Raw genomic sequence first — 25488 nt, 5'->3', positions numbered from 1 at the left:
CAGCAAGTAAAGACCTCGCTCCCGAATCTCGAACTAGCCTCCGCCTAACACATGGGATGAATATCTCAAAGTGATACTCTAATCACAACTCTAATGACCGAAGGCTATTCTTCCATTCTTTAACTCTTTGAAGTGGATAAAAGACCATTTTATCCCTCCATGGTCTCTACCACTCATGTTGACCAAAGCCCCAAAGTCAACAGAAGTCAAACTCGAGTCAACAGTCCATGTTTGACCCGACTCGCAGAGTGCACCCTTGTGACTCTCGAGTCCACTTATTTTCCTCAGAAGTCTCGTGACAGTCCAGCTCAGCTCATCGAGTTGACCCCCAACTCGTCGAACTATCGCATGAATCAGTTCTTTGGGACAAACCGTAACCAACTCGTCGAGTCGGCTCATTGACTCAACGAGTTCATTCAGAACAAATGTTCATTCAGACGATTTCAATCATATCTATCACTCCAAACACTAGATCTATCATCCCAAGGCTCAATGTAACAAATCGTAATTTCAAACATATGTAATAGTTTAGGTCAATGTATAGTTCTTTTTATAATAATAAAGAGAAATTTTAGCATAATGTGCATATTTACATAATTGACCCTCAAAAATAAATTATTTAGCAATCTCGATTGGGATGAACCAAGTGATGGAGATTGTAATAAGGTTTCCAAAAACATAAAGAACACTAAAATCCGAGTTATAACGAAGAAGTTATGACCAATCGAAAATCCGCGACAAAACACTATTCAGTGTAAAAACTGAATTTTTGATAAAAGGCTTTTTAGCCTTAACAATCTAAATGAAAGTTGTAGTTTATGTTAAACCGAGAACTTTCATAAAAGGAACGGAAAAATCTGACTTCGTATGAGGAAGTTATGATTTTTCTAAGTTTCAGTATAGCAGTGTACAGCTAAAAACTCGAAATAAAGATCGAGCGATTTTTAGCCGACACAACCTAAACGAGAATTGAAGGTCTCGTCGGTAGTAGTACAACGGTAAAAAGACAGATGAAAACAGACGTCGGATGAAGAAGTTATGAATTTTTAACGGATTCCCGTCCCGGTCTGTTTAAAATAATAATATTAAAAATAAAGTCAAAATTAGCCGACGAAGTCTAAACGAAAGTCGTTGAGTATGATTTTACCTACGCGTGCATATAAAGAACGCCCAAAACAGAGCTCGTATGCGAAAGTTATGATTTTCGTAAGTTTGGCACAAAAATAAAGAAAAAATGGGAAAAACCAGGCAATTTCGCATGCCACGTCACCCTCGCACGTGGCAGCTGCTGAGTGGACCGAACCCATGCGTGGCACTTCCTGATTGGACCGCAACTGAGGTCCACTTAGAAGCGAACAGCTTCGCAGGAGATGCCCCGGAGACACCCCTCGCACACGCCTCAGACCCTCCCCTTCGCACGTGTCTCCTTCCCATTGGACCGAGGGTTGGTCCAATCCGTGCCAGCCAGCAGCGAGCCTCCGGTCCGAAGAAGCCCCCTCGCCTCGCCACCTGTCCGACACGTGTCACCCTCGCGCAGCTTCGGGTCCGAACCCTCGGACTATATATAGCATGCGAGGGTTCCGGAATTTTTACACTTTTTCACCCCAAAAATCATTCTCTTTCACATTTTCCACTCCCCTAAGCTCATATACAACCCCTAAAGCCCCGGTATCAAGTCTCGAAGCCTAAGCAAGCCTCGAAGCCTTGAGATTCCTGAGAAATAACCTCTCTCCTGTCGAAACTCTGCCCAATTTGAGCCGGTTTCTCGACAAATAAACTCCTTTTCGTGAAACAAAACTCTGTCCAGTTCAGCATCTATCAAGTGAGTTCATACCCCCGTATTTTCATAATTTCTACTGTTTTAAGGGGGGGAATACAAGCATAACACAAGAACTTTGTGTTATAAAATCATGATTAAAATCATGATAAAATAACACTAAATTATCTAAAAATACTCAACACATCAAACTATTTTATAATCTTATATTTTTCCCCAAAATTCATATTTGTATATATATATGTATATAAATAAGATTTAAAAGGCTTAGGACTGATAACTCATTCTGGGTCCTTTTCCTTGTTTGGATGTGGGCTTAAAGTACCGGTTACTTGTCCGAGTGTCGTTTAAATTTTACTTATATATAAAATTGTATATGTATATAAATATAATAGTTATTTCATCAGTTTAACTACCTTTGTAACATGCTGAGCAAGGGATTACATGCAAACATGGTTAAATACACAATCAGGGAGTACATATAAATTATAATAGGTATAATTTATACATAGAACAATAATTCATGATACAAGTATACTAGAATACACAAGAAACTAGGGTTTTGATACAGAACAATTTACACTTATCAAATACATATTTGGAAATACTAATTCAAGGACATACTGTCAATCATTATTTCAGAATGATTGGGTTTTGATTCAAAGAATATACTCTCAATCATTATTTCAGAATGATTGAGTTTTCAAACTAATATACATGTAACGTTTATATGCTTTTTATGAGACACTAGATTCAGGTTGTTTAATTCATTTTAGACAACATAGAAAAGTCCTGGCATTATAACCAGAATCTCCAGCCGGGGATCGAAACAAGCGTGTGTAGATCTATATCGGGATTGACAACCCCGCACTCAGGCTGCTATCTACAGTTAGATGAGTGGCAATTGTTATCACCAGTTTAAACGCCCACAAAGCGTTTGTTTCAGGCCATCAATCATAGTATGGTTATAATAACTCATTAAAAAGATATTAACAATACGTTAGTGTATAAATAACTAAACGAAAGTACACCTTCAAAGTACTAGTTTACAGAATACAAAATACAAAGATTCAATACAGTTTTCAACAACAGCTGGTGGAGCCAGGCACACTCTCAGTTACAAGTTTTCATAAGTAATACAAATACAAAACATTAATACACAGAGAAGGGTTTTGTGGGAATAAAACTACTTTTCATATACAAACAGAAAATATTGGATTTTCTGGAACAATTTACATATACACGATACAGAGATACTCTTTCAAACATAAACATTTATGCACTCACTCAACTTTATGGTGATACTCTCTTTTCAAATTACTTGTATTCTCAGGGAAATAATACACAGGTACTCCCCGAGCTTTTGAGAAGATGGAGCTTTGTTGAGTCATATCTTCTTTTGTATAACTATATTTTGGTTCAATATAAAATGATTGAACACATGTAAATATTTATATTTTATTAAATACAATGGTTGTTTCTACTTTGATTACTATGATGCATGTGTTGTGATACTACAATTCAAGTCCTCCACCCCCAGACGTTTCCGCCGTCTGGTTTGGGGGTGTGACAGATTGGTATCAGAGCATTGTTTATAGTGAACTCAGTATATCAATCAATAAAAGATATAAAAACTATAAATACACCGGGGCAAGGAGCTCTGACTACAAGTATACTTTTAAATATTTAAGTATTTTTATAAGAAGTATACTAACACTCACAAGTAAAGTATCACAGTCATAAGAGCACACTCATACTTACAAGTATAATCATAAGAACTTAAAAGTATTTGGATGTTGAACACTATAGTCAAACCTGAGCAGTTATGTAATCATATCTGGAATTAATATAGCCTGATCAACTATATTGATTTGAGATATGACCAACATGTGTTTGGGAGTGATAGTAGTGTTGAGACATGTCTAAAACTTAACATACATATTCAGAAGAACTATAGAACAGAATACAAAGATTAAAATACTATGGAGAGTATTTTACTAATCTTATTTCTAATACAGAACCTATGGCTGCACCCAATTTACAGGGAGACCCCTACAATCCATAGAATGCAGGCTGGATCACAGACTCAGACGAAGAACCCTTTGAGGACAGCGAGTCAAGTGGTACGGATACAGAGCCACAAGTCTGCAACCCTGGGGAGCGTCCCCAGAGGCAAGAGGACGCAAAACCAATACCTGAGTGGGGCCAATACATAAACCATTGGAGTCGACAAGACGACCAACGCCCTCCATACGGAATGGCACGAGGTTTCTATAACGTATCTAGAGGAGGAACTACTGACAGAGCTCTTCCAGTTATAGTAAACCGAATAGCCCGGCAGTTCGATCAATCAAGGATGTCGATCAATCGAATCCTAGAGGTGAATGCGGTTGCGCAGGCAGACACTGCAGATATCCTTCGTCTTGACGAGATGCAAGATGACACCCAGCACAATACTGAAGCCCTTTAAAGGCAACTTTGTGCTGCTGAATCAGAGATCAGAGAACTGAGGGAGCACCAAGCTGCCCAAGAAAGACGTTGGAAAGCGCAAGACGAAGCAAAACCTAGCAATCGTCGTAGAAACCGTCGCAAGTAGTGTTCGCACTACTTCTACTTTCTACTTTCTATATCGAATGTGTATACTACTTTCTATGTTATGTACAAATCAAGTATCAATAAAACGGTAAGCACTTTACTTCAACAAGAGTTATTACAGTTTTCATAATCATCTTATTCCAAAGTTTTGGATCACAGAAACACTCCAGTGTTATTTTTCATGCTTTCACTACGACCGCGGAAATGTTATTTTCGGTAGGTCGGTTTGATGTCGACACTTTCTCAGTATTGGAGTATATTATAATCCTGCTTTAAGGTCAAGTTTTCTGGACCTTATATATTTAATATACCAATACAGTTGACATGTACATTCATACTTTTTGAAAAATAACCATTCAATTTCATATTATCCTGTTGCAAGTTGTACTTGCAGTGGATTTCTATTTCCAGTTCTTTGTAAGATTCATGTTGAATTAAGTGTTTAGTTCAGAGATATCAAATTCATATTCCTTCTTGATATCTCACTATCTTTTTATCTATTTGACTTTTATAGCAAGAGATGCCTCCTCGTAGAAATCTAAGACGTATCAACACCAATGAAGCACCGACGCCACCCCCACCACCACCTCATCAATTTGATCCCGTTATGTTTCAAGCGGCGGTCACGGCTGCTGTAGCGGCTGCCATGTCTCACGTTCATACTCCGGGTGTTAGTGGGTCGGGAGTCGGTGCACATCCTTCTAACCATGGCGAAAGTTATGGGCATTCGCGAGAATGCACTTATAAGGATTTCTCTAATGCCAAACCCAGGACCTTTAATGGGACTGGGGGAGTTATGGCACTAAGGCAGTGGATAGAAAAGACGGAAGCAATCTTTGAAATTTGCTCCTGTCCTGAGGGTAGCAAGGTTAAATTTGCTGCCTGTACTTTTTCTGATAGGGCTCTAACGTGGTGGAATGGCCACATTAAGTCACTTGCTCTAGTTGTGGCTAATTCCATCAGCTGGGAGAGCCTAAAAGCCATGTTAATGCGGGAATACTGCCCGCGAGGGGAGATACAGAAACTGGAGCAAGAACTATGGGCTCTTACAATGGTTGGTTCTGATATATCAACCTATACCAATAGGTTCTGTGATCTGGCAATTCTTTGCCCGGATATCGTTCCTATCGAGAGCAAAAAGATTGAGAGATATATTTGGGGTATGTCGCCCCAAATTCAGTCAAGTGTTTTAGCTTCAAAGCCTATTACTTTTGACAGTGCCAAAGAACTGGCACAATCTCTTATCGACCACGGAGCCCATCAAAACTCTGTGGTCTCTGCTCTAGAACAACCCAAGGAGAACAACAACAACAGAAAGAAGAGGGTTTGGAACAAAGGGAAGGGCAAATCTCCTCTGGAACCAGCAAAGAAGCAACAAGTAGTGGCAGTCCATGCTACTACTGTACCTGCTACCATACCCGCTACTGTACCTACTGCTGTTCCCAATAATTTTGCACCAACAAAGCCCTAGGCTGGTACCCTACCTAAATGCAACAAGTGCAATTTTCACCACAATGGAAATTGCCGAGACCTACAGTGTCGTAACTGCAACAAGAAAGGGCATACTGACCGATTCTGTAAAATGCCACCCCAACCACTTAACCAAGCACCTGCCGCTGGAGTAGGCCGAGCATGCTACCAATGCGGTGATGTGGGGAACTTCATGAAGGATTGCCCAAAAGCTAGAAATGCCGGTGGAGTTGGGAGAATACTAGCCCTGGGTCATGAAGAAGCGGTGGCAGACCCTGCTGTGGTCACGGGTACGTTCCTTCTCAATAATACTTATGCATGCATTCTATTTGATTGTGGTGCTGAGAGGAGCTTCGTGAGCCATAATTTTAAACACCTGCTAAATCAAAACTCCCAACCACTCAATGAAACATTTACAGTAGAAATGGCTAACGGGAAATCTGAATCCACCAATGATATATACATAGGATGTATCCTTACTTTGAATGACTTGTCTTTTCCAATAGACCTTATGCCGGTCTCTATCAAAAGTTTTGAAATCATAATAGGTATGTATTGGTTGTGCCCCAACCATGCCGACATCCTATGTTATGAAAGAGCTGTTCGTTTGAATTTACCAACTAACGAAACTCTTGTTATCTATGGCGACAAACCCGAAACGAACCTTAGGATCATTTCTTGCATCAGGGCACAGAAGTACCTTCGCAAAGAGTACTGTGCTTTCTTAGCTCACGTCGTAGACAAAAAGCAAGAAGTAAAAGATATCGCGAGCATTCCAGAGGTTTGCAACTTTCCCGATATCTTTCCCGATGATCTTCCAGGAGTACCTCCCGAACGACAAGTCGAATTCCGAATCGACTTAATCCCTGGAGCTACCCCTGTAGCCAAATCCCCCTATCGTCTTGCACCTTCTGAAATGCAAGAATTATCCAGCCAACTTAATGAACTCCTTAGTAATGGTTTCATAAGACCAAGCTTCTCACCTTGGGGAGCACCGGTTTTGTTCGTAAATAAGAAGGATGGATCATTCCGCATGTGCATAGACTACCGCGAGCTGAATAAACTTACCATCAAGAACTGATACCCTCTACCTCGCATTGACGATCTGTTCGACCAACTTCAAGGTGCGAGCTACTTCTCGAAGATAGACTTAAGATCCGGGTATCAGCAATTACGGATTTTGGAGGAAGACATTCCCAAGACCGCGTTTAGAACTCGTTATGGTCATTACGAGTTTATTGTGATGCCATTCGGATTGACGAATGCACCTGCTGTGTTCATGGATCTAATGAACAGAGTGTGTCGTCCATTCCTGGACAAATTCGTCATAGTCTTCATCGACGACATCCTTGTCTATTCAAGAAGCAAAGAAGAACATGGCCAACATCTTCGTCAAATATTACAAACCCTTAGGACCGAAAAACTTTATGCGAAGTTTTCAAAGTGCGAGTTTTGGATTAGGAAGGTTGAATTCCTAGGTCACGTGGTCAGTTCAGAAGGAATACACGTGGACCCTTCCAAAATCAAAGCAATTAAAAATTGGCCAGCACCCACGACTCATACAGAAATCCGACAATTCTTAGGTCTTGCTGGCTACTATCGCAGGTTCATCCAAAATTTCTCCCGAATCGCTAAACCACTTACCACCCTGACGCAAAAGGGTGTAACCTACAATTGGGGAGAGAAGCAAGAAACCGCATTCCAAACGCTCAAACAAGCCTTGTGCAGTGCACCGATCATGTCCCTACCCGAAGGGACATAGGACTTTATAGTGTACTGTGATGCTTCAAATAAAGGGCTTGGGTGTGTACTTATGCAAAGAGGAAAGGTTATCTCCTACGCCTCACGACAACTCAAGACGCATGAAGTCAACTATACAACACACGACCTTGAACTAGGAGCGGTGGTGTTTGCTCTGAAGATTTGGAGACATTACCTATATGTCACGAAATGCACAATATTCACGGACCATAAAAGTCTCCAGCATATCTTCAATCAGAAAGAGTTGAACATGAGACAACGACGATGGGTGGAGCTACTGAACGACTACGAATGTAAAATTCTTTATCACCCTGGTAAAGCAAACGTAGTAGCTGATGCCCTTAGCAGAAAAGAATACTCGGGACGCCGAGTAAAGTCGTTGACCATGACAATCCATTCACATCTGTCCACACAAATCAAAGAAGCTCAACTGGAAGCCTTGAAACCCGAAAACATGGCAGGTGAAACCCTGAGAGGAATGGATAAAAACTTCGAAGTCAGGGATAATGGAGTTTATTATTTCATGAACCGAATCTGGACACCAAAGTTCGGTGGTTATAGAGACGTGGTTATGAATGAAGCACACAAAACCCGATACTCCATTCATCCAGGTTCAGACAAGATGTATCTGGACCTTAAGAAATTATACTGGTGGCCTAACATGAAGGCCGAAATCGCTACCTTTGTGGCCAAGTGTCTTACTTGTGCCAAAGTTAAGGTAGAATACCAGAAACCTTCAGGTTTATTACAACAACCTAAAATCCCTGAATGGAAGTGGGAGCAGATTACAATGGATTCCATAACCAAATTACCCAAGACTTCGGGTGGTTATGATACTATTTGGGTAATCGTCGACAGATTAACCAAATCCGCACACTTCTTACCAATAAAAGAAATTGACAAGATGGAGAAACTAACCCGAACTTACCTCAGGGATATTGTTAGACTACATGGTGTACCAATATCTATTATTTCGGACCGAGATAGTAGATTCACCTCTCGTTTCTGGCAGTCTTTACAAAACTCTTTGGGAACTAGGCTGGACATGAGTACAGCCTACCATCCTCAAACCGACGGACAAAGTGAGAGGACGATTCAAACACTAGAAGACATGTTGCGAGCTTGCGTGATAGACTTTGGAAAAGCATGGGATATTCGCTTACCCCTTGTTGAATTCTCTTATAACAATAGTTATCACACTAGCATTAACGCTGCTCCATTCGAAGCTCTCTACGGCCGCAAGTGCAGATCCCCTTTGTGTTGGGCTGAAGTGGGTGACACGCAGCTAGCTAGAGGTCAAACTCCTGACAGTGCTCTCACTGGTCCGGAAATCATTCAAGAAACCACCGAGAAAATCACACAAATTCGGGAGCGACTTAAAGCTTCCAGAGATAGACAGAAAAGCTACGCTGACAAACGAAGAAAACCCTTGGAATTCCAGGTTGGTGACCGCGTCTTGTTAAAGGTCTCACCTTGGAAGGGCATGATACGCTTTGGAAAGCGTGACAAATTGAGTCCAAGGTACATAGGACCCTTCAAAATTCTTGCTAGAATTGGTCCTGTAGCTTACAAACTTCGACTACCCCAAGAACTAAATAACATTCATCCTACCTTCCACGTTTCAAACTTGAAAAAGTGTTTATCTGATGAGACTCTTGTGATCCCACTAGAGGAAATTGAGTTAAACGAGAGCCTCAACTTTGTGGAAGAACCTGTAGAGATTCTAGACAGGGAAGTTAAGAAAACCAAACAAAGCCGTATCCCGATAGTGAAGGTTCGCTGGAATGCAAAACGGGGACCTGAATTCACTTGGGAGCGGGAGGATCAAATGAAACAGAAGTATCCACATCTTTTTCCCTAGTCTACCAGAAATACTAATTTCGGGACGAAATTCTCTCTAACGGGGGGATAATGTAACAAATTGTAATTTCAAACATATGTAATAGTTTAGGTCAATGTATAGTTCTTTTTATAATAATAAAGAGAAATTTTAGCATAAGGCGCATATTTACATAATTAACCCTCAAAAATAAATTATTTAGCAATCTCGATTGGGATGAACCAAGTGATGAAGATTGTAATAAGGTTTCCAAAACCATAAAGAACACTAAAATCCGAGTTATAACGAAGAAGTTATGACCAATCGAAAATCCGCGACAAAACCGACAAAACCGACAAAACACTGTTCAGTGTAAAAACTGAATTTTTGATAAAAGGCTTTTTAGCCTTAACAATCTAAATGAAAGTTGTAGTTTATGTTAAACCGAGAACTTTCATAAAAGGAACGGAAAAATCTGACTTCGTATGAGGAAGTTATGATTTTTCTAAGTTTCAGTATAGCAGTGTACAACTAAAAACTCGAAATAAAGATCGAGCGATTTTTAGTCGACACAACCTAAATGAGAATTGAAGGTCTCGTCGGTAGTAGTACAACGGTTAAAAGACAGACGAAAACGGACGTCGGATGAAGAAGTTATGAATTTTTAACGGATTCCCGTCCCGGTCTGTTTAAAATAATAATATTAAAAATAAATTCAAAACTAGCCGACGAAGTCTAAACGAAAGTCGTAGAGTATGATTTTACCTACGCGTGCATATAAAGAACGCCAAAAACGGAGCTCGTATGCGAAAGTTATGATTTTCGCAAGTTTGGCACAAAAATAAAGAAAAAATGGGAAAAACCGGGCAATTTCGCATGCCACGTCACCCTCGCACGTGGCAGCTGCTGAGTGGACCGAACCCATGTGTGGCACTTCCTGATTGGACCGCAGCTGAGGTCCACTTAGAAGCGAACAGCTTCGCAGGAGATGCCCCGGAGACACCCCTCACACACGCCTCGGACCCTCCCCTTCGCACGTGTCTCCTTCCCATTGGACCGAGGGTTGGTCCAATCCGAGCCAGCCAGCAGCGAGCCTCCGGTCCGAAGAAGCCCCCTCGCCTCGCCACCTGTCCGACGCGTGTCACCTTCGCGCAGCTTCGGGTCCGAACCTTCGGACTATATATAGCATGCGAGGGTTCCGGATTTTGTACACATTTTCACCCCAAAAATCATTCTCTTTCACATTTTCCACTCTCCTAAGCTCATATACAACCCCTAAAGCCCCGGTATCAAGTCTCGAACCCTAAGCAAGCCTCGAAGCCTCGAGATTCCCGAGAAATAACCTCTATGCTGTCGAAACTCTGCCCAATTTGAGCCGGTTTCTCGACAAATAAACTCCTTTTCGTGAAACGAAACTCTGTCCAGTTCAGCATCTATCAAGTGAGTTCATACCCTCGTATTTTCATAATTTCTACTGTTTTAAGGTGGGGAATACAAGCATAACACAAGAACTTTGTGTTATAAAATCATGATTCAAATCATGATAAAATAACATTAAATTATCTAAAAATACTCAACACATCAAACTCTTTTATAATCTTATATTTTTCCCCAAAATTCATATTTGTATATATATATATGTATATAAATAAGATTTAAAAGGCTTAGGACTGATAACTCATTATGGGTCCTTTTCCTTGTTTGGATGTGGGCTTAAAGTACCGGTTACTTGTCCGAGTGTCGTTTAAATTTTACTTATATATAAAATTGTATATGTATATAAATATAATAGTTATTTCATCAGTTTAACTACCTTTGTAACATGCTGAGCAAGGGATTACATGCAAACATGGTTAAATACACAATCAGGGAGTACATATAAATTATAATAGGTATAATTTATACATAGAACAATAATTCATGATACAAGTATACTAGAATACACAAGAAACTAGGGTTTTAATACAGAACAATTTACACTTATCAAATACATATTTGGAAATACTAATTCAAGGACATACTGTCAATCATTATTTCAGAATGATTGGGTTTTGATTCAAAGAATATACTCTCAATCATTATTTTAGAATGATTGAGTTTTCAAACTAATATACATGTAACGTTTATATGCTTTTTATGAGACACTAGATTCAGGTTGTTTAATTCATTTTAGACAACATAGAAAAGTCCTGACATTATAACCAGAATCTCCAGCCTGGGATCGAAACAAGCGTGTGTAGATCTATATCGGGATTGACAACCCCGCACTCAGGCTGCTATCTACAGTTAGATGAGTGACAATTGTTATCACCAGTTTAAACGCCCACAAAGCGTTTGTTTCAGGCCATCAATCATAGTATGGTTATAATAACTCATTAAAAAGATATTAACAATACGTTAGTGTATAAATAACTAAACGAAAGTACACCTTCAAAGTACTAGTTTACAGAATACAAAATACAAAGATTCAATACAGTTTTCAACAACAGCTGGTGGAGCCAGGCACACTCTCAGTTACAAGTTTTCATAAGTAATACAAATACAAAACATTAATACACAGAGAAGGGTTTTGTGGGAATAAAACTACTTTTCATATACAAACAGAAAATATAGGATTTTCTGGAACAGTTTACATATACAAGATACAGAGATACTCTTTCAAACATAAACATTTATGCACTCACTCAACTTTATGTTGATACTCTCTTTTCAAATTAGTTGTATTCTCAGGGAAATAATACACAGGTACTCCCCGAGCTTTTGAGAAGATGGAGCTTTGTTGAGTCATATCTTCTTTTGTATAACTATATTTTGGTTCAATATATAATGATTGAACACATGTAAATATTTTTATTTTATTAAATACAATGGTTGTTTCTACTTTGATTACTATGATGCATGTGTTGTGATACTACAATTCAAGTCCTCCACCCCCAGACGTTTCCGCCGTCTGGGTTGGGGGTGTGACACTCAATAACCACGTAAAGCTTCGATATTTACGTTCATACATGAGGTTATTGCTCCAAGATGCTAATACATGCCTTTCATGAAGGATTTAGCTCATCAACCCTCATTTGAACGACTAAAGCTAGGATACCTAGACTCTAAGGACCATAAGAGGTCCAGATCTGAGGTTTCTGACCTCAATCCATGTCTCATTCAACTCATAGATTCAAAAGGATGGAAGCAAAGCCCTAAAACTCCCAAAATGAGATCTAGTACAAGGAATGAACAAGATGAGGACTTTGTACCTTCTCTTAGCAGCGGAAACACTCAATACCACAGATCAAGTGCCTTCCTTTGTTCCCCATCATGAAGCTCTTCATCCTTCTTCATAGAAATGCACCAAGATTGCTCAAAATGATCACACACTCTCTTCACCAAGGTTAGAATGGTTTAAGGGTTTGTCTCAGCCTCTCAAGGGTGAATGGAGGCGGAAATGTGGGCCTGAAGCCCCTTAAATAGGTCACAAACCCGGAGACTTAGGGTTGCTCTGCCCAGCACCAACTCGGCGAGTCCCTCCTCTGACTCATCGAGTCCACTCATTAAATCCACGCGAGCAACTCGACTCGACTCGGCGAGTTGGTCCCTCAACTCGTCGAGTAGCTCCTTCAATCTCAAGATTAACATACATAATAATGTCCCTGAAAATCTGGATGTTACATAATCAGTCGTGTCATGATATTAATTAAGTGTTACATGACTTAATTTCTGGTGTTGACACTTATTGTTTTGAGTCACAACGCATCCGACTACATAAAACCTCTTTCAACTAGTGTAAGCGAACAAAACCATGTATGAACCCAATATCGATTCTCTATGGTAACAAAACAAAACTGTGATTTTATAATCAATTCATAACTGAACAGTGACACTACAAATTTTTTGTGCCGACTCCATAGTACAACATGATAGAGGTCATGAACCTCATTATAGCACGTGGTAATGCTCATAGAAACTAAACATCAACGGGTAAATTTGTCTCATAAGATGTTAGTTATAGCTAGCAACACCAGGAGAGCGATCGAACCATATAAGATCAATTGTATGGCACTTATACCTGTCGTTAGTCGTTCATTGAGGATTAACGATTATGAAAATAGAAGGTTTTCACCAAGACACACAATCTTAGTATGCCCCAACAACATAGCCCAAATGGATTACGAAACGAACCTAACTCATATGACTTTAGAAACAACATGAAGTATGCCCCAACAACATAGCCCAAATGGATTACGAAACGAACCTAACTCATATGACTTTAGAAACAACATGACACCTAAAGGGAGACCCTGGAGTGTTGGATCCTAACAATGTGTCTAGGCATCCTAGTCCTAAACTTCCCGTTATAAGATTGTTGAATATTTATTATTTTTTTGTTTAGGAATAATATTTGATTGAAGTCTTTTATTATTTGAGATGCGTAAGACTTAATGGATTTCCAAAAATCTATTGTCTGTTATGACAAACTTTGGGCAGCATAACGACTGCTTTTATAATATTTTCCAGGTTTGATCCAACGTGAAACCAACAATTCTCATAATATTTATAATTCACGTTAACAATACAGTACAATATTTCGCTAATAACGACTCTTAAGACTTTAAGTTGATCAGGTTATTTATTGCAATAGAAACCCATAACTTAGTATAAATGAGTTATATTTTTATAATTAATATATAATATATTAATAAACTTTATATTCATTTTTACATAACTTTTATATATATATATATATATATATATATATATATATATATATATATATATATATATTAAAAGTTAAATTTCGATTATTTTAAATATTAATTATACGATTTCATAAATTTGACTTTTCTACCAAATATCACAATCTACTTTCATTTTATATGCGAGTAATATTTTTGGTCATTTTGATTTTTGTGACTTATAATATCAATTGTGTTATTCTAGCAATTTACTTATAATCTTGTGATTTTTCTTAATAATTATATTCATATTTCATTTAAAGTATAAATATATCATCTTTTAACAATCTACTTTAACTTAATAGATTTATTGGTGATTTATCACATTTTTAGACTGCTATTTCATAAAATTTCGACCAATAATAAAGTATAACGCTATTTTGTATATAAAACTTGAAAGTTGAAAATCATCAAAACTTTAATAGACACACATATATTCTCCCCCAAATATTAAAGTTGTAAAAGAGGGACCATAGAAACTCACATTCAATGTGTGATAACGATCCAGGTTCGTTTTGATTATGATTTTCGTGAATAACTGTGAGGTCACCTTTCTTAGACTTTAAAACATTTCTTGGTTTGCTTTTGTAAAATTTTAATCTAAAGAGACTTGCTTTTAAATGGTTTATATTTAAAAAAGGTTGATTTGTAATTTATCTAAGACAATGTATTGATTTGTGATAGATTAAATCAAAAGGGATAGTTTTCATCTTTTAAAACAATATAAGAACCATTTTATAATGACTAAGTAGAATAGTACCTAATTTGTAAATATTTGTGTCAAATGGCTGCATTTTATTTAAGACAACAATGTAAGGACTTGTTTTACCAAAATCGCTGAATGTAAAAAAGGGGGAAACAAGTGTCTTCTTCATCTGATCATCAGATTGAGCAAATGAACGAGATGAACGAGAATGTCGACAGAAGTTGTCTCTTGGTCTTCCTTCACCTGTCCGACAGAGAGCACAAAGGAGGCGAGGAGCAAAGCAGATTGGCACACACCCATCAGGTGGGGGTCGGGCAAATCGTGTGGAGGGGAAAGGAGTCGATCTTCAGCGGAGATTTGCGAAGGAAGGGAGGCGGAGGCTACGATTTGTGCCTATCGTCACCGACAACGATGGTGAGAGTGGCTGCACCAACAAATCATCGTCGTTCTTCTCCTTTCTATCCCGGAAGTAAACACAAAGGAAGGGAAAAAGGACATCTTCCATCGTCGATCAAGGGGGTGTTTTGCAGCTAGGATTCGACAGGTAAAAGGTGGAGAGGAGGATATCTATGATGGAGGCTAGAACGGAGGCAACAACTTCCCCCAATTTGGTTTCGTTTTTCCGGTGAATGAAGGAAAAGAAAAGGGAGAAGGGAATCGGGTATAGTAGTAGCAATGGTCTTTGTGGGGTGTTTGGGTGGTATTTCTCGAAAGTGAAGGCAGAGAGTTGGTGGTGGTTGGGATGGAGGCAACAACCTCCTCCCTCTCATCTTCATGTTTCTGGCGATCGGAGGACCACCCACCTCCGGTGGGTGTGTCTTGGCAGTTTTATGAGGAAGAAATAGGGGATAGATGAGGGTAGAGGGTCAGTGAGAGGTATGGAATGAGTGATCAGTTACGAAAAATGGATACCTTCATTTTTAAGCGTTGGTTGTACATCTAAAGTCTTCACTGGCTTTTGTATATATGTTGGGTTCTACATATGTATAATGTATATTTGTGGTATAAATCCCGATTCTTGATTCGCGTGATGTCAAATAGTCTCATGAAAAATTTCCTAAAAGTGCCTGCTCAAATTCCCGGTCATTGTGATTCTAAAAACCCAGCCGAAATTCAATTATTGTATACTAAACTCCGGGAATCAACGTTTAAACTTTCACGATTAATTGCTTCGGATTCGATAGATTTTACGAATCCGATTTTGGTCGGGATTAAAAGTATCAAAAAAATTATATATAATAATAGAACGTAGTCTGAGGTCAAAAACATGCTTAAAAGTGATTTACGAGGTTCGTAGCTATTCCAAACGATGCAGTGCACGGTTCATTTATGGAAAATAAGATAAATACTGAGTTTTATAACTTTAAAGGGCGTAACTTTCTCATACAATCTCAGTTTTGGATGCTCTTTATATCAACAAAACCAGGAGAACGTAATCTATTCAAGTTGTTATCCATAACTCTCAAGTATACTTAATGCAAAAATTAATTTTTAACGTCAGAAATAAATTTAATTTTTTGTGATTTTCGATTCAATCTTCAACGATAGATGGTTTGAGCATTTTGGGATGTTATAAAAGTAATTATGAATTTTATATCTTTAATATACATTATAAACATATAATTACACATAATTGGTCTTTTATACACAACGGTTCGCGGTGGTTTGATCACCAAATTTTGACCAAATTTATCAATTGTTACAAGTACATATGTCAAAAAATTACACTTAATAATTATATGTATCATTTTGATATAATGTGGGTAAAAAACTGTATACCTGTTAAACTGTCACAACTAGCATTTTGGCTAGGAAATTCCGTCATTATGTAAACAATAACTATTGTGAGACTTGTGCTAACACATTAGAAGTATACTTTATGGTTCCTAATGGACCATGAAAAGATAGAATGCAAATCTCTCCAAGAATATGAAATCCCACCCAAATCTCTCCAAGTATGTGAAATCTCTCACAAATCTCTCCAAGTATGTGAAATCTCTCCAAGTATGTGAAATCTCTCCACGTATGTGAAATCTCTCCCAAATCTCTCCAAGTATGTGAAATCTCTCCCAAATCTCTCCAAGTATGTGAAATCTTTCCCAAATCTCTCCAAGTATGAGAGATCTCTCCAAGTATGTGAAATCTCTCCCAAATCTCTCTATGTACCTCCCTCAGTCGAAAAAAGCCCAAAACCGGAGGAGAAAACCCAAAAGGACCCTCTTGGTCTGGAATCTTCTTGGTCCGGACTCCTCTTGGTCCGGAACCCTCTTGGTCCGGAACCCTCTTAGTCTGAAATGCCTTCTAAGGAACCAAGAGGACTCGCATCTTCGGAACCCCTCCCTAGCTTTGGATCTCGCATGCTCCAGAAGGTTAAGGCTTGCTTCGGAACCTCACTCCGGAAGACCTCGCCTCGCGCCGTTTCGGAATTGGGAGCCGGCTTCGCACATCCGAACCAGACCTCCAGACTTTGCCTCCTGGCTCCGGATCAGAAGACGTACTTCGGAATTCGTCTTCCTGACTCCGGAAATTAGTGTATGGCTTTGGAAATTCCCTCCTTGCTCCGGAAGTTGGATCATGACTCCGGAATCCTTCCTAAGCACTTCAGACCCTCGTAGGAGCAAGGATCCACCCCGAATTTTTGTCATTTTCGGACTTTTTCATCAGTTTAGGATATTTTGACGTCGGGAATTCCTCCAAACTCGTGTTTTTCATATTTTAGACCCCTTAAACCCCTAATTTATGCCAAAATTTATTATTTTAAACATATTTATATAAAATAATACCCAAGATTTTTAAGGGATTCTAAGAAGATAAGGGTTGACTTTATGATGTGATGCAAATTCGTCATTTCCCATGCAATCCCAGTTAAACACAAAATATCCATGGGTAACCAAGCATTGTACACTAGTTGTCACACCCCCAAACCAAGGATGGCGGAAACGTCCGGGGGTGGAGAACTTCATGTATAGTATCACAACAACGAGTATAATAGTGCTCAAAGTAAATACAACCATCATAGATATAATTGAAAAAGTTACGCCATAGTATGTGTTTACATGTTTCAAATCAATTACACTATGATGGCAAAATGAAATGTTTGACGATTTAACGTCCCGTCCTCAAAAGCTGTTGATTTCCTGTTTCACTGATTTCCTGAGAATACAAGTAGTTTTGAAAAAGTGTCAACAATTAAGTTGGTGAGTTCATAAGAGTTTTATTTGAGAAAGAAGCCTTTTTCCTTGTAAAAGCGATAGAGTATGATTCCAGAAAGTTCAATATTTTCTTTATTATGCGTTAAATGAAAGCTCCCATGTTACGCAATAATGTACCCTAGAAAGACCCGTAGATTCCTTCTAAGATCACACAGCGTATATAAGTTATATAAAATTTAAGTTAAATAAACCGTCGAATATAATGGGTCTGCTCTAGGTCCACAACCAAACAAGGAACATGAAGTAAGGCGGGCCCACCAATTCTAAGTCGATTGTGACTAGATTCTTATATAACTCTAACATATACACGTAGCAATTATAGCTGAAGTCTAACAATTCTAGATGAAACGTAGTTTTAATATCATGAAATCCATTTAGTGTAAACCTGGTACTTTGTCATGTATACTTCAAGAAAAATCCCTTATTTTCCTTGTAAAAAGTTATGTAGCCTTAAATCCCAAGACCGAGAATATGTGCGTGTGTTTTGTACTTATAATGCTGATAATAGTAATGTGTTTCTAAAGAAAATCCAATATTTTCCTTATAAAAGTTATGTAGCCTTAAATCCCAAGACCGAGAATATGTGTGTGTTTTGTACTTATAATGCTTATAATAGTAATGTGTTTCCAAAGAAAATCCAATATTTTCCTTATAAAAGTTATGTAGCCTTAAATCCCAAGACCGAGAATATGTGTGTGTTCTGTACTTATAATGCTTATAATTGTAATGTGTTCGTAGTTTTAAATAGATAAAACCCTTTTTTAAAGTAGAATTTTCCCCGTAAACTTGAAAGATTGTTAACTCCCTATGTGAGTCATTATAACCATACTATAACGAGAATTAACCTGCAACAACGTTTTTCAGACGTCAAGATCCTATGACTCTTGTCACCCGTAGACCTGCAGGTCCGGCTGTAGGTAGCAGCGAGGTGTGGGGTGTCAATCCCAATATAGATCTATACACAATTATCACGCTCTCCCTGTTGGATCAGTGTTTAAGCCAGTAACTATATTTGGTAAGTACTTGACCCGGTTGTGCATGGGCCTTTTGGGTTGCCTTCACAATAGCAACTTGACAGGGTGATTTATGAAGAGAGAAGAGATATTATTATATTAATATATTATGAGAATAATATATTAAAGAAATAATAATATTATTTAATTAATATTAGTCATAAATTAATTAGGAATTAATTTGGTGACTAAAAGAGGTTAATTGAATAAAGGGGCTTAAACTGTCAAATGCGTGATAGTTGAGTTTTGGGCTATGAATCCTTATAGATCTTAGGGTGGCCGAATTTAGGGTTATGGACTCCTTGAATTCGTCCAAGCCTTAATCTAGAAGGATCTTTTGATTGCTTAGAGCCTAAGTTATTCAATTAGGGTTAAGGATGTAACCCTAGTAGCTCATAGTATAAATAGACCCCATAGGTGAGGGAAATCGGGCACCTTGTGACATTGGAAACCCTAGAGTCGATTTTCTCATCCCTCCTCTCTCTCCAAATCAACCTCTTGCTAGTTGGTGTTTGTAAGCCATTAGAGGAGTGACAATTGTGACTCTAAGCTCCAAGAACAAGAATATTCAAGCAAGCAACTTAAGGTATTCTTCTGGATCTGATTTCATATGTTATGATTCAATTGTTTACACTAGATCTAGCATTGTAAGCCTTGGAAACATTGCATGTTCAATTAGAGAAACCTAGATCCAAGCATTAGGGTTTGCATGTGCACATAGGAAAGTTCTTATGGCTCAAACCCATCAGTGGTATCAGAGCTTAGATTGACTTCTATTGAATTGATGCTTTGATTGATTGCTTTTTACATGAAAAATCGTTTTTTTTGTGCCCCTGACTGACAGACTCGACGAGTCCCATTGTGGACTCGGCGAGTAGCATGAACTCGGCGAGTCCATAATGGAACTCGGCGAGTTCGAGCGTAAGTCAGAGCAGATTTCAGGATTTCTTGCTGTTTTGCTTGAATATTGCCTTAATTGTTTTGGTTCATTAAAATCCGAATTTTATCATATATTTGAGTATATCCTTGACCAAAAAAAAGATAATTGCAATTTGATTGAATAATAATTTCCTTATATGATAATAATTGATTATTTGAATTAATTGGTAAATTGTCTTGCATGTAATATTGACTAGGTCAAATTTAGATAACCATTAAATTAATTAGTTGATTTATATTATTTGCTATTTGATCCTTTATGTTTTGAAAAGTTCAAAACTTGTCCTCGAGTTTTGAAATTTAAGTTTTGTGATTAAAAGTTTAATTTGGACTAATTAAATTTCAAACCTTAAAATTTTACAAGTTTTAAAATTCATCCCTATACTTATAATATTATTAGATTAATATATATATATATATATATATATATATATATATATATATATATATATATATATATATATATATGTATAACTTAAATGCTAGTCTTACCGTTAGTAGGCCTCATTCACGAAGCCGATCTATAAGGGGGGTATAAGGTTATGACCTATAAAATGGCCATTTAATGGGTGTCCATTCTCACCCACCGCTTCCTTGATTGGTGGAGGGTAGTTAGCCGAACAGGTAGGATCGGGCAAACCTTTCCTCATTAAAAGTATAATGAATCTATAAAAAGTAACTAAATGTTTTTACAAAATTCCCAATCTTAGTTACTTTAGGCAAAAGTGAATTGATGCAATTACATGAAATTACACTTTGTACTCTTGCTAAGACGTTAATGGAGCGCGTGTGGCTAACCGGCACATTAATTGGGTTCTAAGAAAAGGTAGCAAAGGGTGACTCATTGTTTGTTATAGTTCGATGGAGCGTGTGTGGTTAACCAGCACATCGAATAGGTAACTGTAACAATGAGGGCACCATGTACATTTTCATGGTTATTCACACCCAAACGAGAGGGGCATAGCGAGATTTAAACATGCCATTGAAAAGTTCAATGTATCTCAAAAGATCTAGGAGTTTTCAATACATTTAAAACCTAATTTCTCTTTCGGTTTTCATGGTGGAGAATTAGTGAATCGACATTCACTTGCCTTCAAATTATTTACTTATTAGATTACGTCATCCCTCTTCTAATTTGTGAATAATGTTGTTGGTTCCTAGCCCTTATTTTTCATTTGGGTGATTAATTTGGGAAATTCATTTCTAATCAACTTTGTTCCTTTTTCCTTTTCAGATGTCGAACGCAAACAACAACGCTTCTGGGTCAAACTCCTCTGGTTCATTCTCACTCATGAACTTGTGTGGGAAAGTGATCTTCGATGGGACCAATTTTAGTAATTGGATCTACAACATTTGCATGGTCACTCGCTACGAGGACAAAGAATATGTCCTCGACGAGAAGCTAAAGGAGATTGATATCAAAACTGCTACTGCCGATGAGATCGCGGCCTACGAGGCCCACAAGCGTGATGCCACGAAAGTCCATTGCATCATGCTCGCGACTATGACTGCTGAACTCCAAAAGTCCTATGAGGACAAGTACCCCTATGAGATGCATCAGGATCTGCTGGAACGCTATCACCAGAGCGCTAGGCAAGAGAGGTATGAGATCATCACTTCGATGATCACTACCAAAATGGGTAATGGAGAGTCCCTTACCGCCCATCTACAAAAGATGCAGAGATATGTTGATCGCCTGCTGAAGTTGAATGTGAACTTCGATGAAGAGCTAGAAATTGACATTATCCTTCACTCATTGCCTTCCTGCTATAGCCAGTTCCGCATGACCTGCCATATGAATAAGGAAGAGGTCTCCTTGAGCAAGCTTCAGGGCTTGTTGAGGACTGCTGAGAGCAACCTCAAGGATAAATCTGTTGCATCACCTCCCACTCCAGCTGCTGCCCCTGTCTTGGCAATAGGGCAAGGGAAGGGTAAGAAGAGGAAGGCCTCCTCAAGGGGCCACCACAAGGGAAAGTCCCAAGATGGAACCTCTTCTAGTGGAACCAAAGTTGGTTCTGCTAAACCCAACTCAAACCCCAAAGATGCAGAGTGCCACCACTGCCACAAGATAGGGCATTGGAAGAGAAGCTGCCCATAATATCTGCAGGCCATCAAGGATGGAAAGATCAAACCATCTTTCAAAGGTATTTACACAATTAAATCTAATAGTTTATCACATGCTACTTCTTGGGTTCTTGATACAGGATGTGGTTTTCACATATGTTCTGATTTGCAGGGACTAAAAAGAAATAAGGATGTGGAGCATGGAATGATGAATCTGATCATGGGAAACAGAAGATCGTCGCCTATGACTAAGATTGGAGTCTACTCTCTAGTGCTTAGTAATGGATTAGATTTAAATTTGAATAATTGTTGCTATTCGCCAGATATGGCTAGAAACATCATTTCATTTCATGGTTTATATAAACAAGGTTTCAGATATTCATTTGATAATGAAAAAGGTTCTATTTATGCTTATTTTAATAATGTTTTATATTTTGAAGCATTGCCTTGTAATGGAATATATGAAACTGTGATGGTTGTAGACAACTTAGGAAATGATGTATTGTGTGTGGATTCTTCCAATAGTATGGATAGAGCATGCTTGTGGCATTGTCGTCTTGGACATGTCAACAAGAAACGCATAGCCCAACTCCAAAAGGATGGGAGTGTTGGAGTCATTCGACCTTAGGGACGATGACGTGTGCGAGTCTTGTTTACTTGGAAAGATGACCAAGTCACCGTTCACAGGCACTTGTGCGAGGGGTGAGGGTTTATTGGATCTTATACATACAAATGTATGTGGACCCTTTAGATACACCACAAGGGACGCAAATCGCTTCTATGTGACTTTCACAGATGATTATAGCAGATATGGGTATATCTACTTAATCTAGCACAAGTCAGAAACCTTTGCAAAGTTCAAAGAGTTTAAACAAGAAGTGGAGAATCAATTGGGCAGGAAAATCAAGATGCTTCGATCTGATCGAGGTGGAGAGTACCTAAGTCTTGAATTCCACGACTACCTCAAGGAATGCGGAATAGTTTCACAATTGACGCCACCTAGGACACCACCATTGAATGGTGTAGCTGAGAGGCATAATCGAACCTTGCTAGACATGGTTCGTTCCATGATGAGTCGTGCTTCACTACCTATCTAATTCTGGGGGTATGCCCTAGAGACTGCCTTGATGGGTTTTGAGCATTCTAACACTTCCTAAGTGTACATGCAACCCTAATAACCTTGGATCTATGTTTGTCTAATAATCATGCAAAGTTGAATTCCAAGGTTATATTCCTATCTAGCATACATGGGGAACATTTTTAACTTGAATGAAAGATAGAATAACTTACCTTGTTGTTGATTATGATCCTTGAAACCTTGTGAGCCTAGCACCCCAAGTGTGATGCGTCAAATGCTTCACACAACACCAAATGCAAAGGAGTAAACTTTGAGAGAATCTTACACTTGCAAAATCGGCTCTAGCCCTCTTGTTTCTTAGTTTCTTATGTGTAGCCAATTTTGGTGGAGAATGGGTTTCTTATATAGTGTTGACACATCTAGGGTTACACCATGTAAACCCTAATGTGTAATGACTCTTCATTTCCATGACCCATGGGTTTGTAACTCCCATGGAGCATCCTATGGGTGAAACCCAACTTGATAATCCATGGAGCCTCTTAGCCCACTATATAAGATATGGAAGATTTACATAATCTACCCATATATTTAATTAGTTATCTTTTGATCACTTAATTATTTATAAATTAATTCTTGATCAAACTAATTAAATAATATTATTAATATATTAGAACTTATAATATATTAATAAACCATAAGTGTTATTTCTCTCATTTTAGTTTATCCAATTGCATGGTGCCATGCAACCCAAATGGACCATGCCGGGTCGGGTCAAGTACATACCAGAAATAGTTATGGACTTAGACACCTTATCCAACAGTCTCCCACTTGGATAAGTCTAATAACTATAATTGCAATACTTCAGGAACCGATTGGTAATCGTAGCTCTTTCAAGGTCTCTCGGAACTGAGAAGATGATGATACGCCATTTAAGATAAGTGATCATATAATCCTCTGTTCTAGATATCAGCCGGACAAATACATGGAACAATGTCTTACTTATTGTCCTGCAGTTTGTTTCCCGATTTCCGATTTGTTTGACAAAGAACTTAATTGAACACATCAACTTAGTTCTGACCGGGCCCGACACATAGGTCAAAAAAAAATCATCGAGGGGCCCAGATATCAGCTTCTAATCCAAGAAGGAACAGATAAACTTCGACTCATATGTTTGTTCTACTACTCATTGAATTATACACAAGAGCACGTTTTATAACATCGAGTTACCAATGCGTTTTCGTACAATCAATGCATAACCAACTCATAAGTAACAAATCATATATCTAGGTTTGAAGACTTATATGATATTACCGTCTCATGATCACTCGAGATAAATTCCATGAAGTGATTCCAGTGAGCGTGGGTTGAGTCCAATGCTCAGAACTTATGAGCACTCATGAGTGTTGTAGCCATGTCCAACAATTTAGACCTCTGCAACCAATCATGACAGTCTTGATTCATACCTACTTCCGACATATGACCGACTGTGGAGGTTCGAATAATATGATATACCAAACATAATTATTCTGGAAGTCAAAACATGCAAAAGAAATATAGTAAACGATCGACAAGAGATAGCAACACTTTACTCATAAATAAAACACCTTTTATTCATCATCTAATGTCAATTACACTTTACAAATTTCAAGGTTATCTAACTACTAAATCTAATATCATCCTTCAGCCCTATGCTCCGAGCATGCTGGAGATGCTTAACCCGAGTCAGTCCCTTCGTGAGGGGATCTGCTGGATTCTCATCCGATGATACCCTCTTTGCCACGAGGAGTCCTTCTTCTATTCGATGTCTGATGAAATGGTATTTTCTGTCGATGTGTCTGGATCTCCCGTGATCCCTTGGTTCCTTGGCTAAGGCAACTGCACTTTCACTATCACAGAAAATTTCCATTGGCTCTTTAATAGCTGGTACAACTCCAAGGTCTCCAATGAAGTTCTTCAGCCATATCGCCTCCTTTGCTGCCTCGCTAGCTGCTATATACTCTGATTCGCAAGTTGAATCAGCCACTGTCTCTTGCTTGGAACTCTTCCAAGAAATTGCTCCTCCATTTAAGGTAAAGACCCAGCCCGACTGAGAGCGGAAATTATCCCTATCAGTCTGAAAGATAGCATCACTATACCCTCCAACTCTCAAGTCTTCACTCCCACCGAGGGTAAGGACCCAGTCCTTAGTCCTCCGTAGGTACTTGAGGATATTCTTTACCGCAGTCCAGTGTGCCTTGCCAGGGTTCCCCTGATACCTGCTGACCATGCTTAAAGAAAAGGCTACATCAGGTCGAGTACACGTCATAGCATACATGATCGATCCTACA

Source organism: Lactuca virosa, chromosome 1, assembly GCF_052849685.1.
Source record: "Lactuca virosa cultivar CGN04683 chromosome 1, Lactuca_virosa_CGN04683_v6, whole genome shotgun sequence".
In the NCBI taxonomy this organism is placed as follows: domain Eukaryota; kingdom Viridiplantae; phylum Streptophyta; class Magnoliopsida; order Asterales; family Asteraceae; genus Lactuca; species Lactuca virosa.
This window is presented reverse-complemented; position numbering follows the sequence as displayed.